Source organism: Triturus cristatus, chromosome 4_2 (genome assembly GCF_964204655.1).
Source record: "Triturus cristatus chromosome 4_2, aTriCri1.1, whole genome shotgun sequence".
Lineage (NCBI taxonomy): Eukaryota > Metazoa > Chordata > Amphibia > Caudata > Salamandridae > Triturus > Triturus cristatus.
In genome coordinates, this window is record NC_140586.1 from 904981336 (window position 1) to 904996194 (window position 14859).

General features: G+C 46.9%; 1 long non-coding RNA gene across 2 annotated transcripts in view; it reads right to left on the reverse strand.

The window, feature by feature from the left end:
* Positions 1 to 601: 601 nt before the first annotated feature.
* The window catches only part of LOC146835386 (uncharacterized), a 105315-nt gene continuing 91057 nt past the window's right edge, over positions 602 to 14859 (reverse strand). For both annotated transcript variants that reach the window (XR_014960433.1, XR_014960432.1), the window contains one exon: positions 602 to 923. This is a non-coding gene — a long non-coding RNA (uncharacterized LOC146835386). The remainder of the gene's footprint in view (positions 924 to 14859) is intronic.

Consider the following 14859-nt stretch of genomic DNA (forward strand, 5'->3'; position numbering starts at 1 on the left):
CCACAGCAGTGCCTTTAAAAAATGGGAGCATCAAAGGCAGTCAAAGGCAGTTCTTGCACGTCATGGTCTGTCAAGTTCATGCCCTGCAGCAACTTTGGGTGCATGCAGACGGGGGCATGCCTCCCATGGCACAGAGGCAAAAGGGGACCATGTAGGGCCCCCTCTGTTTCCTCACCACCACACTTTTCATGGCGGTCGCATTGCCATGAAAAGTGTGGCGGAGAGGAAACTCGTAATATGCTTGGCAGAGCTGCAGCGACCCTGCCAAGCATATTGCGGCCTGTAGACCACTGCAACACCACCACGGATCTCTGATCCTTGGCAGTTGGGGCAGTGCCAATGCGGTCCGACCCCACAAGTTGTAATGAGGTGGTCGGCCCACCGGTGTGGCAGTGCCCGCACAGCCACTGTGGCTACGGCAGCCCAATAGACCGCCATAGTCATAATAAGGCCCTTAATTAGACTCAAACTCACCAAGGTGTGAAAAATCCACATTTATATAAAGGCACTGAGGCTATTGAGCTGTGAAAAATCTATGTTTTATATCAAGGCACTGAGGCTGCCAGTGCTCAATTTCAAAGCATTGAGACAAATAGTGGAGCTGCACACTCAATACAGTGATATTGTTGGGAAAAGGAAGTACTGTGCTAGTCTCAGAGCTCAAAGCCTTGTGCAGCCCCCCATCCCCCTCCTATTATGAACCCTTTGGGAGGCACAGCCTCCCCGATGGAAGGGACCATGGAACAAACGTCAATCGTTGCCTCCATTCTCACTGCTCTGACCCAGAGGGATAAAGCAGAATAGAACATCAGATTAATTAAAATGCTTCTTGTATGAATGAGCAATTGTGAGCTCCAAGGATGTCTGCACTTCCGGTCTCTGCCTCCTTCACGCGCACTGCACCAGGCACGACCACTCGTTCCCTGGAAATCAAGAAATAAAAATGACAAACTTTTGTAAAAAATGAAAAACCACATTCGGATTAAAACACTCTACTCATGGTGACACCCTCTCAACATCAACCTCTTTCCTGTATGACAGGAGAAAGCAGAAGGTGGGAACATACATTACCTCAAACTTGCCAAGCCCCCTCAATTGTACCCTGCCCTTCTATAATTATGAACAATGATGTGAGAGGAGTAATCCATCATTTAGCACTATTTTATAAGTGCAAAATGTACCCTCGTGTCCAAAATGGGCCCGAGGATGTATTTTGTGCAAAGAAAAGAGGACTAAATGCTACCGGACATGAGCGGCAGTCGCCCACAGCTGCTCGCTCTCTCTGAGGTGCATATTATCAAGAAACAACGTTAAAATTATCACCGCTTTAGCAGCAGAAAACTGCCGCTAAAACGGCGATAATGGGCTTGATAATGCTCTAGGGAATTCCAATTGAAGCCCATGTTAGATGTGAAGGACATCTAACCTGAGCTTCAATTGGAATTCCATAGTGCATATTATCAAGCCCATTATCGCCGTTTTAGCGGCAGTTTAAGCGGCGATAATGTTATCGCCTGTCTTGATAATATGCCCCCAAGTTTTTTCCTCTTCCACCAGACTGCTTACCATGGACCTTCCAACTTATCATCATATCTTACTGCTGAAATGCTGTCTCTTGCTAATGATGCACAATATTACCCTTCCTTTGCTACCCTTCTCAGTTCTTCCTTCAAAGGGCCTTGTCAAAGATTCAGGGGCCAGATGTACAAAGCCTTTTTACGTTCACAAATGGCCGAATTTGCAGGATTGAACCGTTTGTGAATGCAAAAAAGGCAATTTGAAATGTACATAGGCCAAATTGCGAATCGGTAACCTGGTTCCGAATCGCAATTTGGGTTTGTGATTCGGTATTAGGAAGGGGCGTGTTTAGGGTGCCTCTTCCTACTAATAAATCGCAGTACTATGCATGAATGTTTTGTGACTGAAATGCAGTTAAAAAGCATTTGCAACTTGCCACCAACTTCAAATTGGTGGTAACCCCATTGCAAATGGGAAGGGGCACCAAGGAACCCGTTCCCCTTTGTGAATCTTTGTAAAAACATTTGTTAGGAGTAGGCAGTGGCTCCATGGACCACTGCCTACTCTTAAAAAAATCAAAAGAAATCTTTTTTTCCTTTAAGGAAAACAAGCTGGATTTGAAAAATAAAAAAAGATTGCTTTATTTAAAAGCAAATCACAGATGTGGTCTGCTGACCCCAGCAGGCCACCATCCATGTGATTTTTGCAATTCTCCTAACGCCTGAGCTGCTCCTGCACCGTCCGCTTGGAGAAGGCGGGAGATCTCCTGCCTCAGCATTGGTTGAGGCCTGCCCGCCAGCACTACTGCAGTACTTGGGAGTCGGTGAAGAGGAGGATGAGAGGGAAGAGAATACCTTCTGAGCTCTTACTGGCATCGATGAGTACCAGGGACTCATGCTGACCTGCCAGGATCTGCATATATTTGTCCTCTCTGCTTGAAGCCATGCAGTGCAAGAGGCGCTGTGCTGATGGGCGGAGACCGAGTAGGAACATCAGCTTTGCTCCCCCAGGGACCATCCAGCCACCCTGAAGAGGGGCTCCAGGTTGGGTGGCCCCAAACCTCTGTCTGTCTTAAGATGCTCCACTCACCCAAGCCCTATGCTACATGGGCACTAAGAGAAGGGAATTCGATCATTGCTTCAGATATACTGCAGAGCTGCACAGAGATCAGTGTTGGTGAAGAAAGGTAATCATTATAGCAACGCTTATCTCATCAGCGATAAAAATCCTAGCGCTAACTGGCTAACGTGAGATTATCGCTGGAAACCCAGCGATAATCTCACGTTAGCTAGTTGATAGGGACTCACAAACTTAGCCTTGATATCCACCTTCCATAGGATATCATGGCTAAGTCAGTCCTGAAGCAGGTGTTAGAAAAGTAGCGATAACAGGTGTTATCGCTACTTTTCCTGATGCTATGCTTCATAGCGTGGGGTTTGATGATAGGAGAAATGTCACTTAGCGACATTTCTCCTATCATGTCAGGTCAGGAACGCCCACTTTGCATCTCATTAGAGATGCAAAGCTGGGCGTTAGAAATCCCCACGCTAAAGCAAGGTTTCACACGTTAGCGCGACCTTGCTAATATAGCGATAAAATTATCGCCGCTTTTTGGCCGAAAACGGCCGCTAAAGCGGCGATAATTTATTATCGCCTCGTTGTAAATATTCCCCCATATACGCAGGTGTTTGGAGTTACTATTCAAATGGTGTGCAAGTGATGTGTCAGTGGGACCATGCCTGACAAAGGTACAAGTTTACCAGCATTCTGTTTAGAAGCAAGAGTTTGGAGATGCCTTACAATGGGCAGACAATCACTGAGGGGCATATCAACAAGCAGGCGATAAACAATTATCGCCGCTTTTGCGGCCGTTTTCGGCTGAAAAGCGGCGATCATTTTATCGCCTAATCAGCAAGGTCACGCTAACGCGTGAACCCTTGCTTTAGCGTCAAGATTCCTATCGCCCAGCTTTGCATCTCTAATGTCCTTTAACTGCTACCCTTATTCTCTAATTGTCTTTTCAACATTTGTCAGTTGTCGATTTTCGATCTTTGCATCCTTTTATCTTTCTTGTGTTTTGTTTCAAGGATGTTCGTCTTAAAATGTCAAACAATCATCTGAATGAAATCTGATTTTTGCATAGTATGTCCAGTCTGGACCAGCATAGGTTTGATTCACCTTTCTCGCTCTTTTTGGTCTTTTTATGTTCATTGATTCAAAGTCATGAATGTCTGTTTGTTCTTTTATCTCATTGTCTTCCCTAATCATCTTTGGTCATGTCTTTGATCTCAATTGTCTCTTTCCAAAAGTCGTAGTCTTTGGCCAACTTTCGCTTGATGTGCTGGAGAATTTTGGTTCAGATGCAACTTGTTCACTTTCCACAGTAGAGTCCTTTTGTTCAGTTTCAGACTCTGTCTATCTGGCAGGTTGCTGACACAGATTCGAGTCAGCTTTCCATTAGTTTCCACTGCCTTTGCATATGCGTATTCTCAGTCTAGTAGTTGGAATCACAGAACACTCTAGGTTTAAAGCCTTCAATAAGTTGCTGATTCCACAGTTTATTCATTCAATGGAGATGGTGGGTTTCGGGTCTGGTTTTTCTCGTCCTCTTCTAAAGTCTCAGACACCTGAAATCACAAGCTACTTGGAGAACTGCGCATGTTAACTCTACTTCTTTGTATCTTGCCCTCTTGGTATGGGCGAAGTGTATCAGTTTGAAAGACCAGCACACTTGACAGACGTGTTCATAAACAGAATCACGTGGTTGGGTCCTCACCACCTCTCTTCCAAGCAGGACATTTCAACATGTTTCTTGATGTGGATCCAATCCCCAGGGTTCAAGTCATGCCCTGGGCAATCTTGTATTGCTGGAGAAGCAAGGTCAACCTGATGAGAGATATAATGCACCGCATTAGACAATCCTTTGCAGTTCTCGAGACCATGTCAACTGTGATAGTCAACAGGACAGCTGCTGGTACAGAGGGTATAATTACAAGTAATGTGGTGACCCAAATTTAACCTGAAAGGACCTGGATACAAACAAACAGTGGTCCGATCAGAAGAAGCAACCACAACAACAGAAATTAGTGACTTTATCACTTTCTCTGGGATGTGCATTTACCTCTCCTTCAATATACGGTCCACTCTGTTCCACTTCTAGGACTGCTCCAAGTAGGCATTGCTCCTCCCCCCTCAGACACCATCATTTGTCCTGATTTAGGGAAGTTTCAAACATCATGGGAACTGGGCCTTCCAGCATTGTCATGGGGTTCTGGGGTACTCTGTAATTTTTCCATTGGAGTGGAATATTTCCCTGTATCAGCATTTGGTTTTAACTGTTTGGTAACACTGCAGCCTTTGGAGCTGTCTGAACAGCCATAGGGAGCTTAGAGGCCGGCAATATTTCTTCCTGATTGTTCAGATTTACCCCTTAGGGAATCTATTACACATCAATCAGATTTCGTTAGGGCCAATCTACCATTAACAATTTGGGGGCCCTCACTTTACTAGCTGAATGGGCTGATTTAAAAAACCAAATCTTTATATTTGTTTTATATATTTAAAAGCTGCCTTCGATTCAGTTCCTCAAACTCTACTATGGAAAAAGCGTGTTGGATGGGCCAATCCTCGAAAATTGTTGGATGCAATAATACTCTTCTATACCAATACTTGGGTCCAGGTCAAGTTAGGCGATGGTTTCACTCTATCTTGAAAGATTAAAACTTGTAATGGTCTTAAACAAGGCTGTGTCCTTGCACCCTGCCTTTCTGATCTTTTTTCAACAGATTTACTACACCACATTAAGCCCGTCAATGCCCATCGTCCAAAATTTTCAGAGGTGTATCTTAGTTATTTACACTATGCAGACCATACCATTTTGTTGAAACAAACACTGATAGGCCTAAAAATATTGATTAATGCATTTGATGATTACATTTTAGCTAGTGGCCTGGAGTTGAATGTTAAAAAAACTAAAATCCTGAAAATCCGCCCGGTGAAACCTAAGATTGATTCATGGAGGGCGAGAGGTGGGCCAATTGAAGTAGTAAAGACAAATACATATCTGGGAATTTTATTTGACAACAGAGTCTAGTTTGAAATTCATTTTAAATGCTTGAGGAAGAAAACCTCAACTTTAACCCATGCCTCTAAATGCTTACGTAAATCTTTAAATGCTTACAGCAATCATTACAATCATCTCCTTAACTTAATGAGGGCAAAGTTACAGCCAACTATTACATATGGCTCGCCTATTACCAGGGGCAAAGATGCAAATTATTGGACCTACTAATAATTATGGTCTACAAATCAATCTTTGGGATTCCCAGGGTGACTGGCCTAGCCAAAATTAGATTGGAGTTTGGCCTCCATAGACAGTCCATGGTGTTGCATGGGTTATTTTTGAAACATATGTACTCCCTGTTTTTATCTGACCCTGATTCCTCAACACCCGCTGGCATGAATAACTTGTTCTGTCTATACAGATGCTTGGCGATCCCGCATTTTAACGTGCCTTTAGAGTTTCGTTCTACAGATAGCACTTTTAGGAATGACAATGCCCAGTTTTAAAGAAATTTAAAAAAAAAGATTACAACTAACTTATTTAGTGCGGATAAGACAGTTTTAGTGGCAAAACCCCATGTCTGGTTTGTGACTAATTCACACCCTCCATGCGAATCCAGCCTTACTCCTCGCCTCAAATGATAGAAACATTCTTAAAATTAAGACTGGGCATATATCCAACCAAAGAGGGCACGCCAACTTGGATCCAACAATGGCCAAGTACAAAATGAAGACGGTGTGGGTGGCTAAGTGAATCATTATTGCACATAGAATGTGCATGTCCTAAATTGCTTAAAACACGTTGAGCACTATTAAAAACTTTATTCTTTTAGGCTGGGGTAAGATCAGCCTGCCAGGCCCTTATTTTATGTTTATCGGGTGAGTCGATCCCATTGTTATGTCAAATGATAAAATGTTTAACCTATGCTGAAACGTTGTTTTCGTCTGCAACCTAAGGGACATTTTAAAGGATTAGAAAATATACATTTGTTGTTTGTAGGTTACTGACACCTTGAATGGTCTTGTTTTTAAGCTACTATGGCAATCAGGTTCTAAAGAATACTTGAAAACACAGAGGCACTTTTATTTCTCATTTGCACAATAGCATACAATGTTCACAGTTCTGGCCCATAGGTAAGTTCAGACATCAAGCCTCAAAGCGCATAGAGGCATTTTATTAATCATTTGCACAATGGTACATATTGTTTAAGGTTCTCGTGCGTAGACTCTTTAAAGCTTGCACCATGTTACATAATGTTTAGAGTTTTTATTGTATATTCCTGGCAATGTGACCATATTATGCTATTAGATTTATGATTAAAGTGCAACCGTGATAAAAGCTATTTATATGTGGTAACAATGTTCTAGTACGGCATGTAACCATAGAAACATTCTTGTTGTACAGCTGTACATTGATCAAAGAATTAATGAATTGTGTCTTTTTATTCAGGATATTAATGTTTTAATTGCAAGGAGTTTTGTTAATCCGGCAATAAAGAATTGTATATATATATATATATGTATTTTACACATCAATCTGGATTTTATCTACACTCCCTCTGCGAAAGCCTCACTGTTGGACATGGCTCTTCTTAGGGGATATTCCCCAAAAGCCTCTTGCTTTTTGTCATCCTGGCTTTTGCCAACTCTTGTTTCATGACCATAAGACTCTGGGAACTTCCCCACTGTACTGCAGCAGCAAAGTGCACATACCATTCCAACACATGCTACGAAGTGGTACATACTTGATTGGTTTAAGTGTCATACCTGTAAGTGCCCTGTAAAAAGGTACACCACATACACATGATCGGTGCTAATCTGCCTAATAGGGTGAAGCCTCAATATTGGTGCCAGCCACCAGAGTAGCCTGTCACAAATACTCAGGTTGGCCTGCCTCACTCCATAGCTTACCCTGAGAGGGCCTTCACTACTACCAAACTGATGTAGGTGAGTGGCAGGGTAGATGCATCTGCATGAGCACTGCCCAGGGAGGGACAAATCCCCCCACATAGGTCTTACCTACCTAGGGGGTCGGCTCTACCGTGGGACACCTCCAGAGTGTGGATGATTCCCTTGTGGTGGCTTTAGGGCCTGGGGCACTTTCCCACAGTAGATGCCATGTGAAAGGGTGCGCGCACTTCCTACTCACGTCAGGAAGTGGTGCTCACCTGAGGTTTCAAACCCTTTTTGTCAGGTCTGCTATTGCAGACTGGTGTGCGTGCACTCACACCTATTGTGGTTGTCAACTGGTGCCCAGCATGCCATTACTGGCCGGTGTGCACATGTGCACCTTTGATGTTTTTAAACCTGTGCCTGGTCTGCCATAGCAGGGTGGTGTGCACACTGGCACCCATGGTATTTCCAAATACGTGTCCAGCCTGGCTTTGCAGGATGGCGTGCGCTTTGCACCGATTGCGTTTCTGAATATATGACCAGCCTTCCATTGCAGGCTGATGGGCACACTTGCACCGATGGTGTCTCTACATAAGTGGCCAGCCTGCCATTGCAGGCAGGTGTGCACGCTGCACAAATGGTGTCTCTAAACATGTGTCCTGCCTGCCTTTGCAGGCTAGTGTGCGCTTTGCAACAATGGTGTTTCTAGACATTTGTCCAACCTGCCAGTGCAGGTCTGTGCATGCGCAATTGCGTGACTACTAAGACTGGTCCATTTAAATCACTATCGATCCTGGGAGGATCTTTCACAATCCTCAGGGCACCTCGAGGGTACATCTTAAGGGGTGAAGCGAGTAGTAGATGAAAGTCAGGGTAGGTACACATGTGCATACCGTGCCAGGTAGTGACGAATACCCATATGTGTTTTCACTACCTATGAGGTTTGCTATTCCCATAGGCTAACATGGGGAAATGGTTGAAATTACTTTAGACTGCAATAGTGGATTGCATTGGAGCAGCCTCAGGATGTTTCCAATCATTTGATTCGTAGTGACAACCCCTTTCCAGTGGTAAAGTTGGCTTTGTTATGATTCACGCTAGAAAGTGCTGTCAAAATAACTTGAACCTCCGTTTTCAACACAGTTTGCACTACAGTGTCCCTAAAAGAGATACAAGCTACTACATGAATATGCTCAAGTGGAATAAACAATCAATGTACTCAATTCAAATAAACAAATAATATAACATGTCGTTAACTGGATGAATCAAGTTTCTTTAATCCAGTCGATTTTGTTCAAAAGGCGAATTAATTTAACATGAATCTTCCATGAAAAATAATCACAATGTTCTCTTATAGCTGGCAATTCAATCCAACCCAATGCATTTCGGGTCAAAGAGAGACCCTTCATCAGGGGTATCTATAAACAAAAATACAAAAATTACAGATTTTACAAAGATTCAATGTTTTACAGGAGTTTCAGATAACCTCACACTGTGAAAGACATCTATCGTATGTATGTGATGGTAATAGGAAAACTTGTGACAAACTGGTCCGTGAATGTTTGTCTATGAAACGAAAGCAGCGGATAACAGGTGGGGAAAAGGGAAAGGTCCATTATCCCAGCATATACCACCAAGTGTGTTAGATAGCTGATAAACCGGCCTTTGATTAAATCTATGTAAAATAAATCCATCTCCCAAAATGCATTGGGTAGGATTGAATTGCCAGCTATAAAAGAACATTGTGATAATTTTTCATGGAAGATGCATGTTAAAGAAATTTGCCTTTTGAACAGAATCCACTGGATTAAAGAAACTTGATTCATCCAGTTATCTCTGGGCTATATTGTTTGTTTATTTCAATTGAGCATATTCATGTAAAAGCTTGTAGCCCTTTTAGGGACACTGTAGTGAACACTGCTTGTACACAGGTTCTAGTTATTTTGACAATACATATACACAGAGCTAGGGTGAAGCCCCTTCACAGGGTGCACATAAAGATATTACAACTCTAGAAACTTTTTTTCAAGTTTAAATTGAGATTCAAGTGCAACACAACCATTTCAGTCTCCACTGCTAGAAAGTGGGCATTTCTATGTTCTAAAACCCGTTGTGTGCCTTTGTGCTTGGAGGTTGGGGGATCACATCTGCACAGTCATCAGTGACAGCTATAAAACACTAGGCATGCAACTGGAACGAAGGACCTCTGCCATTTGTGGGCCTGGCTGGAGAGACTGGAGAAAGAGGTTTTGACACTTGGCCTTTGGAGCCAGATCATGGCCCCACTACAGATTAGGATCTGCATTCCACGGCCTCATGGCAGACAGAACTGAAATTTAGGGGGGACATCTGTGGGTCAAAGGGAGACCCTTTGAACCACCCCCAACTTTAAAGGCACACTACAGTAAAACTACTGGTGCCACACTTCAGCAAGGGGGAGGTACGCTTGGGGGGACGTGGGACCAGAGAACCTGGAACTATGTGGTGCACATTGACGGAGGAATCTGTTGTGAACGAGGAAGATTATGCCATTGAAAGGGACTGCGTGCCCTGGTGAATAGTGGCTGGCCTGGGCTGACTACCTGTTGCTGTGTGGAACCCTGAAGTGTGCTCTCCAAGGGCTTGGTGGGATTACCCCCTGTTCTTTTGGAGGTCTCAGAGACATCAAATATCTCCTATAAGGGACCACCACCATCTAGCCATGACACCTGGAGAGCGGTGCCCTCTCAAATGATCACATCATCTTTTGGATCCTTACTGGCAGTGCTGCATGAGCGTGGAACTAAGAATAGTGCCTGGGGACCAGATTGCCTTGTGCAGAGCCCCGAAGTCTTGCCTGCATCTAAGGTGTGTGGCCCACGCATAGTGGGGAACTCAGCCCGCATAAGCATGTGGTGATTGGATTCACCGGTTGCAGGATCCAGCATGGCCCGCTTTGTCGATCGTGCTGCATCTCTCTCATGCAACAAGCCGACTACATGCTCATTATATGTGGTGTCTGATTCACAGGTTACGACCCTTGGAGGTGGGGCGTGACCGCAGTAGTGCCTCATTCTACCTCGTAAGGCATTGCTGACCTTGCCCTATGTGTATGACCAAACCTGTCTGATGCAATTAATATTAAGGTGCACTGGACATCGTGCCTCATTTCCAGGGAGGTATGGAATTTGCAGCTCTTTGCTGTGTGTGAATAAAACGGTCTGGTGCAAACTGTATCATCACACACCAGACATTGTGCCTGGATTGCCTGGTTGTGACTCAAATCGACATGTACCTGATTGGGTGCCTGGAGTGGACCAAGCGCCCTCTCCTCACCCAGCCTTCCCTAACGACATTGTGTTTAGGGGTGGGCGGAGTTCACTGAGTTCCGCTAAGCAGGTCCAAATCACCGCTCTACTTCGCGGAGTTCTGCTCATGGGAGGAGCAGCTCAGCACTGTGTACCAGCGGGAGCTACACAGCTCAGAGACACTGTTCAAAGGCCCTCTTCTCAGCCACAACAGACCCGGCCTCCCCCACAGTGCTAGGGACGTACCTGTTTGCTCCCTTACCACCCTTGGAAGAGTTGCAGCAGTTACAGCCCCTGTCGACACTTCTTCCTGCCTTAGCGATCCTGCAGCTCCCTACAAGGCACCCACCAAGGGATCTTGTCAGCTGTCCATCTTGGGTTCTGCTTCCTGTGGTGAGTTAGCGTACCAGCTCCTAGTGCTGACGCACACGCTGGAAATGTCCGGCCCGGTGCTCGCACGTAGATAAATAAAGGGGGCGTGACCGCATTAGGCAGTCCGCCGCAAACATAAACTGAGTGTGAGTGTCTATTTATTTCTGCAGCACGTCTGCATAACTCACCAGACCTCACGTGGCCCTGGGCCCGACCTATTACACTGGCGATGAGGAGCGAGCGGAACGGCCCACGCTCCAGGGCGCCCAGCAGAGGGTAGCTGCAACACGCCCCCACAGTGTGCAGTCCACAGAGGACCGCCTTTGAGGCAAGCCGAACATCACAAACGGCACCACGAGGCAGGGGGCCTCTCGCCTGTCCTCAGGAAGTACCGGGTAGCTGTGCAATTGGACAGAATACGCCCACCGGTCCAGACTGCACACAATGTGCAGTGAAGGCACCCAGGCATTTTCGCACTTGGCAGAGAGTACCCACGTGCCACAAGGCCACGCTCACGGGCGCTGACCACGCAAGACCCCAGCAGTGTCAGTCCCACTGGCCAACACGTCGGTTGCATTCCCTAGGGCACTGCATCCTCGCTGGGACATACAGGCACCTCATTAGCTGGCATCATGGGAGATCAGGGAGAGGGGGCACAACCCCCAGTAAGAGCCACAACACAACACCCTCCCTCAGGAGTTCTGCCTCCTTTTAGTGAATCGGCAGACCCCTCTACAGCCTTGCTGAGGTGGCAAGTCTGGCTCGGCCACCTGGAGAATTATTTCATCACCACCAGGGAGACGGATTGTGTCATCTAATGCTCACTACTTCGCCACTACGCAGGAGAGGAAATATATCTGCTCTTCAAACACCTCCCTGCCACCGTACCCCCCGAGGACTATGCAGCAGCGGTGGCTGCATTAAATGCACACTTTGACATGCACCTAAATCCAGACTTTGAGCATTTTAAATTTAGGCAAGCGAGGCAAAGGGAAGGAGAATCAGTGGACTCTTTTCACACAAGGCTGAGGGAGCTCGCTAGCCCTCACCTCGTAGGGGACAGAGCCGCGGAAGAAATCAGGGCGCAACTGGTTCTGGGGATCCGCAGTAAAGTCCTGCGTGGGATTATCCTAAGGCTGCCGAACATACCACAATGAACGACATACTGGTGCTAGCACCGTTTCATGATCTTTCAGCCGCACATGCGTAAGAAATGGACCTTGCGCTCATGCACAATACAGAAAAGGGCATTGCCATCAAGACTGAACGTGTCGATGCTGTCAGGATGCGGGACAAGACCAACAAACCAAGAGATCACCCACCGTTAACCCCGAAAGGCCAATGTGGGGACTGTGGTTATGAAGAACATCCCCTGCAGTCATGCCCAGCACAAGGGAAGACGTGCACCAACTGCGGGATTGCGAACCATTTCGCCTTGGTGTGCAGAAAGAAAGCACCACGGAAAGAAGGGAACCGACCCAAGCAAATGCGGAGACTGGTCCGTCATCTATCAAGCGTCTTGCTATCGTCCTCGCCAGGAAGAAAGACGATGGGCACAACCGTTTACCAAGCAGACGAAACCTCGTCAGATGAGGAAGGGGAGACGTACCTAGTCTCTTTCACTCAAGCCCTGAAAAGACGGAGACGTCCCCAAACCCGATGCACGGTGCAGATAGCCGGGTCAGAAGTCAATGCAGTGATAGACACGGGAGCGTCCGTCACAGTCATGGGAATCCAGCAATACAACAAATTAAAGCCCAAGCCAGAGCTTCGAACTTCAAAGACAAAAATCTTCGCCTATGGGAGTGATTTGCCATTACACCTCCGAGGCAAAATGACCATGCCTGTGCGGTCAGAAGATACCGAAATCATGGTTGACATCCATGTCATCAACCAAGAGGCAGACACTCTGCTGAGCAGCCGCGCAGCAGAAGACCTGGGACTAGTGAAGTTCGTCAGAAGCGTGCAACATGACCAGACCAAAGAACTGCTCTGCCAATTTAGGGATCTGTTCAAGGGGCTGCGACGGATGAAAAAATGCTCCAATCAAACTGCATATAGACCCAACCGTCATACCGACGGCACTGAGGCACAGGAGGATTCCCTTCCACCTCCGACCACTCGTGGAAGAAGATCTGCAGAAGCTAGAAGATCAAGGGTCATAGAGAAGGTCTCAGGGCCTACACCATGGGTGTCCCCCATGGTAATCGCTGAAAAGCCTCGCCAACCAGGAAAAATAAGACTCTGCATTGAAATGCGCCTCCCCAACAAGGCCATTTGGCGTGTACACCACATTACGCCGACCATGGACGACATTGTGGCCAACCTGAATGGGTCCAGGTGGTTTTCGAAATTGGACCTGAATGCAAGCTATCACCGGCTGGCGCTTGCGAAAGAAAGCCAGTACATTCAGCATGCACCTAAAACTCAGGAGGTACAAGCGCCTGAATTTCGGCATATCTTCAGCCGCCGAAATCTTCCAGAATGCAGTCAAAGAGATGCTGGTCGGGCTGCCTGGTGTACTAAACGTGAGTGACGACATCCTCATCCACCCACAGACAGCCGAGGAACACTACCGGCACCTGAGAGCCATGCTGCAAAGGCTCAAGGACCATGGGGTCATCCTACATCGGGAGAAGTGTCTGCTGTTCCAAAAACTGATAGAATTCTTTGGCTACACGTTCACGCAAGATGGAATCCAGGTTGACCCCCGGAAATCCGAGGCCATCAAAAACACGCCTGCACCCCTCACAGTAGCTGAAGTTCGCAGCTTCCTTGGGATGGCCACATACTGTGGCCGCTCCATCCCGGGCCTGGCCACCATCGCGGAGCCACTCCGAAATCTCACGCGAGCCGATGCCATTTGGCAATGGGGCCTGGCTGAAGAAGCAGCATTTCAAGCAGTCAAGAGTGCTCTCCTCAACCACACCATGCTATTTCAACCCCACCAACGGGACCGAAATACTAGTAGACGCCAGCCCCGTAGGCCTAGGGGCCGTCCTTACCCATGAGCAAGAGCCTGGATGGTGGGCTGCCCTGGAATACACCAGCAAAGCGCTCTCCCCGACCGAGAAACTATATGCCCAGATTGAGAGGGAAGCCCTAGCTATCCGCTGGGCGTGCCGGCATTTTCACTTGTACATATGTGGGCACTCATTCAAGATCATTATGTACCATCAACTCCTAGTACCGTTATTTAAAGGCTCGGCGCCTCAAACTCCGCCACGCATCGAATGATGGGCCATTGGGCTTCAGCAGTACGAGATGGACGTGGCATACCCGCCGGGCGCCAACAACCCTGCCGATTTCCTCTCGAGACACCCGGGGCCAGTGGAAGACGGGTGTGAAGAACAGGGTGCTGACCCCACAGAGACCCTCCTGAACATGATCTCTGCACTTACGTGTCCTCGAGCACTGACCCTTGAGGAAGTGGCAGCTGCGGCAGAAGCAGACCCAGTTATTGCCAAGGTCCGAGCAGCCGTCCAAGGAGGGCACTGGCATCAGTTCCTTCACTCAGCCAACTCATGGGCGGGCCCAGAGAAGCAGAATCTAATACACATGTGGAGGGTCAGGATTGAACTGAGCGTTACCCAACAGGGAATCCTGCTGAGAGGCTCTCGGATTGTGATCCCAAAATCACTCCAGTCGCGAGCGACGCAACTCACCCAGGAGGACACCAAGGAGTAGAGAAGATGGAGGCCCGCATGCGGAAGAAAGTCTGGTTCCC